We start from the raw sequence: 5480 nt of genomic DNA on the forward strand, positions 1-5480 counted from the left end.
CTCTTTCTTTTTTTCTCTCTCTCTTTCTGACCTCTTTTCGCAGAAAGACTGTAACAAATAGGTAAAAGAAATACATAAACTGCAGTGGCGGAAATGGAGGTATTCATGTTTTAATGTCTTAAATACAGTATACCAAGATTTTCTAACAATTTAAGATAAAAAAAAAAAAAAATGAATTATTTTTGTAACGAAAATAAATGAACTACAATTTTAAAATTATAATTTATAAAGTATTCGTTAAAGTGCTAAAATTATCATTTTGAACGATATTTTTTTCAATTTAGAATTGAAGAAGAGAAATTTCACGTATCTTAAATTAATTTTATTTTTAACAAAATATATCGAAATAGTTTTCCAATTTATTTATTTTATCATATTTTCACAATAAAAGTAATTATTGTTTTAAAATTAATTCTAGGGATTAAGTTGAAAGAAATCGTTAATTAATAGCTTGAGGTTAAAGCTCTAATACTTATAATAACAAAAGTAATTCCGTTCACGGAAGCAGGTTTATTTCTCCGAAGGCTTGTAAAATAAAATTCATGCTTATCTGTAAGTGATAAAATCCGTGTTACCACTCATTCGAGGAACCTCTTCTCATTTATACTTGCTGGAAATCTTGTCGATAATGAGGCCAACTACAGTATCATTCATAAGTGGTGACTGTTCAATTAACTCAAAATTTTATCGTGTTATTCTCTTTATTCTCCTTTCGTTTTATTCTACACTTTTGTTCGAATCGTATTTTTATACTAATTTTTTTTATTTCGTAATTATTTATTTATATTTTGCAAACAATCACAATATTCATAAAATCCAAATCTTAATTATAAATATTACGCGTGTAAACTTCAAAAAAGTTAATATTAATTAAAAAAATACCGTTTTAAAAAGAAAAATGTAATTACATACTTGTTTTTTTTTTTTTATCACTTTAAATCTTACAGATTATCAATATTAGTAAGGGAATTAAGTTTAAAAATAATTTGTTACGTTTTATAACCTAAGTTTGGATATCATATATTTTTCGTTTAATAATAAAATATTATACGCGTATTTGTTTGTAAAATAAAAATCTTTATTAAAGATTAAAAATAAGATTTAGATATATAATATTTGCTAATATCGATAAATCGTTCGTGAAATGAGCTGTATAACCGAAGGACCGTAGAGGCATCGATGAAGTTGACCAGTAAAATTAGCATTCGCTACGACGAACTGTATTTCGCCGGCGTATAGGTCATCAGCCCAGTTCGTCGTTTTCCAAGAAGACGAATTTCTAGTCGGACCCCTTGGAACAGGGTAGATCCCAAACCCTTCTCTCTCTCTCTCTCTCTCTCTCGATTTATGATGCTTTCGAACCACCTTATGACTTTGAACGTGAATCGTAAAACTCGTTCGTTGCTTTTTCTTCGCCAAATTTATGCACTTTTTCATTCCTCTTCTGCTACACATACATAACATAATAATCCGTTTATTCTTTTAATTTTTTATCACAAATTCCTTCTTCGATTATTTTCTTCTCCTTTTTTTTTTTCTCGACTCTTTTTTTTTTCCTTTCTTCTTATTCGTTAAAATATTTTAATAAAATTATGTTATTATGTTAAATTGTTACAATTTTATATCATTTTATTAAAAGATTTGTTATATGTCGAATATAGACATCCGTGCGAATCTCGAAAATAAATATAATATCTATGAAAGAAAAATGTTCTAATTGATAAATAAGCAAAAAGTTTCCAAGAAAAGAAACGAAATCCTTTTTTATAATATCGTTGATGCATTCGTAAATCTTGAATTCCTGTGATAGTACAAAAAAAAAAAAAAAACATTCTCTTAAATTTCTTCTAATTTTGTGGCCCTCCATCAGAGTCTCGTTCTGTTTCCTCAAATAAAACTACAACGTCCAATTCTGCGAAGTCCTCCTTGCTCGAAGAAAGATTTTTCTCTCCTTCTCTCTCTTTCCACCGTTTCCACTCCCCTTGGCATTCCAACGACAGGAGAGAACAGATGGTCGAGGAAGAATAAAGATCAGGTTCACTTTGAGTGGTAAAACAAAAAAAAAAAAAAAAAAAAAAAAATCAAAATTAATAAATAATCGGAATTTTTTTTTTTCTTTACAATATTCACGCTTCCCTTTTTTTTTTTTTTTCTTTCTTTATTTTACACCTTTTTACAATTTTCAAGTGTTATAACGGCGATTCTTCGATTCTTCGTTTCGTCAAAATTCAAGGAATATGTATGTAATTATTTATTTATTGAATCATTTTTATTATTAATTTGAAATATCAATATTGCTTGTTCATACGAAAATGTTAATTACACGTTTGTTCGATAGGTAATTAATTAATTAATTAATAAAATTTTTCTTTCTAAAAAAAAAAATATATATATCGTTTTTAAATTTTTTGTTTGAAAGATCGTTTAGATAAGAGGAATAAATATTTTGAACGTGAGTTAAAAATAAGAAGAAACAAGTGATACTTAATAGTAATAATAATAATTTTTAGATAAATATTTGAGAGAAAAGAGAAATAATATGAAAATTTAGAATTTCAAAATAGATTGAAGAAATGACAGTATTTGATCATATAAGTGGGCATGTATGAGTAGTCCTATATTTAAATAGCGTATAATTTCGATATCGTGTATAAACGTGTCATCAATTGACGATTATTATTTCAAGGAAGAGTTGATAAAGTTAACTTGCGTCACGAAATGAAACAATATTTTATTGTGTTTCACGCTTTTGTTTATTGTTGTACAATTTATTAGATTAAATTAGATTCTGGATATCAGAATAGAATCATTATATAAATTTTTTTTTTTTTTTTTCATTAATTCTATTTATAAACGTTCTAATATTTAATTTTAATAAATATAATTTTTATCCGTAAAATTTACTTTCATCGAAAAAAAAATCAAGTTAATAATACGTTTCTCAAAAGATAATTTGCAAAATAAGTCTCTTAATTTATTAAAAAAAAATTTACGAAAAAAAAAAAATTCTCGCGTAATAATCATAATTGGTGTATTATTGATATTATTTCGCAAGTATTGAATAAATGAAAAAAAAAAAAAAAAAAAAATGTTGTTTCAAAAGATTAAGTCCTATTTATTAGAGGATATATATTACTTTTCAAAATACATTTTGTGTTCGATATAATTTGATTGAATCGTGGAGTTGTGCGTTCCTGGAAAATGTTATCTTGGTAATTATCGTTGATTCTGATAATACATTTACATCGTAATTTTGCTTATCGATAACGTGAATTAAGGGGTTGTAAACACGTGAAGAAGTTTCTGGTAGAACCGATTATGGGGTTCCGGATAATATCAATTCGTCGATGACGTGATGTGAAATCGTTTCTCGAAATTGGCTTCGGCACTCGTGCCTTTTATTCGGAACGATGAATATTTATTGTAACTGCAAGTTTGTTAATCGTGACACGACAATTCTGGCGAAAGTGTTCCATTCGCTAGAATATTGCGTTGCAAGAAAAGCATTGATTTCCTTTTTTTTTTTATTTTTCTCGCGATATTTTGTGATACTTTTAAGAAATTGTCGAAACGTTTCAAAATTACCAGAGAAAAATAAATGTTACTAGGTCACTAAAACGTAATATTACTCACGTTCTAATAAAATGATTTAAATGTTTGCTCTACAAATTTAAATAAATATCGTAAAATTTATATTGTATATTTTTTATTATCATTCAAGATTTATTTTTAAATTGCAAACACGAGATTAATCCTGCTCGAAACAACGAACAAATATTTGGAAAAATCTATATATACGATTGATATAGAGAAATCAGTTGTGTTGATTTGGAGTAGAAGAGTAGGAGGTATCGTCAGTTGGTCCGCGCGCCAGTAGTGGGGAAAGAGATGGTGGGGAGTTGGAGAGGCCAAGAACAACTTCTAAATGGGGGCTTGGCCTTCTAGCGTTGCGACACGTTCGTGGAAAAGCGGCTCCGTGCCGCTTTACTAACACTCGGACATCTCTCTGCCACGTGGCCCATTAAAACACAATGGGAAAAGAAGGCAGCTGTGGTGCGCGCGAACGATGTCGAAAGATGCGTCTCTATTCCTGTCGGGATCACGAGAGAATGCAACACCTGGTCTTAAACTATGAATCGTAAAGTCGTAAGTGGAAGTTGCGCTTAACGTTTGGTCGATTATTTAAATAACCCCAGTGAGACACTGACAAGGTTAACGGACTCTTATGTCAACGAGTGACTCGCTCGATTAGTTGGTAGGGGGATATGCATGAGAAATCGATTTATATTCATTAGATAAATTCTTTGTGTTTTCTTGTTTCATATTTCATTATATCTCTTTGTTTTATTTGATTTTTTATTAGTATTACGTTCATATATATTGTTTCAATGGTAATAGAAAACGATAACTGTAGTTAAATAGGAATGATGATTGTAAATATTTGTTATTGATATTTTGCATATTAAATGATACAAAAATTATATTCGTGAAATGAAAAATTATTAATTAAATGGATTGGTTAATTTCATTCTTTATTTTAAAATCATATATAATGTAAATTAATAATCAAATTCATTAATATTTTTAATAATTTAATAAATGAAAATTTCAAAATAATTTTCATCTATTAATATTTAATCTATTAATATATAAAATATTATTAATTAATGTAATTAGTGAAATGGAAATAATTTGATTTAGTTGGAATTCCTTTATTTACTACGCATTGGACAATTATTCACTGTTTTTTACGTCTGTTGATCAACCTTGTAAGAACACGGGTTGAACGCGAAACATTTTATTCTTAGAACAAGTAGCAGCTGCCTTAGCATATAATTATTTTATAATTTGATTAAAATATTATATACTATTAAAATAAACAATAAAATTGAAAAAAATTATTTAATCATATGTTATCTTTTTTCTTTAATGGAAAAATTTAATTTTATTGTAATTGTATAATTGAAAATAAATAATCTCTTTAAATTAGCAATGACTTTTTGAAAATAAATTCAAATTTATTTAATTATGTAATAAAATTATGACTTTGAAAATAAGAATTTAAAAAATTCAAAATTTAATTAAAATAAAAATAAAATGATTTTAAAAAATAAAAAATCAAATTTTAAATTATTATATATGGATAAATATAATATTATATAAATTTAATATAATCAAGATTTTTGAAATGATTGCGTTGAAATGATGAGAAAAACGAAATTACAGAGGCATGTCAGTATTTTTAGTTGGAACAGATTTTCATGGAAAATAACTTACGCAATGCGGTCAATTACGTAAATTATACTAGTCACTTATAAATAATCATGTATAGTGAATGATTAAAATACAAAATATTATTGTATAGTATCATAAAAACTCATATTTTCATATTTTAAATTAATTTTTATTATTTATTAATTTTTATTATTAATTTTTATTATTCTTTCTTTAATATTTTTTTATTTATATTTTATATTTAT

General features: G+C 26.2%; 1 protein-coding gene across 1 annotated transcript in view; it reads left to right on the top strand.

Moving 5' to 3' along the window:
* LOC102674669 overlaps positions 1-5480 on the top strand; it is a 10001-nt gene that overhangs the window by 1544 nt on the left and 2977 nt on the right. The gene's annotated exons all lie outside the window — the stretch shown is intronic.

The sequence above is a fragment of the Apis dorsata genome, unplaced genomic scaffold (genome assembly GCF_000469605.1).
Source record: "Apis dorsata unplaced genomic scaffold, Apis dorsata 1.3 scaffold_949, whole genome shotgun sequence".
Classification (NCBI taxonomy): domain Eukaryota; kingdom Metazoa; phylum Arthropoda; class Insecta; order Hymenoptera; family Apidae; genus Apis; species Apis dorsata.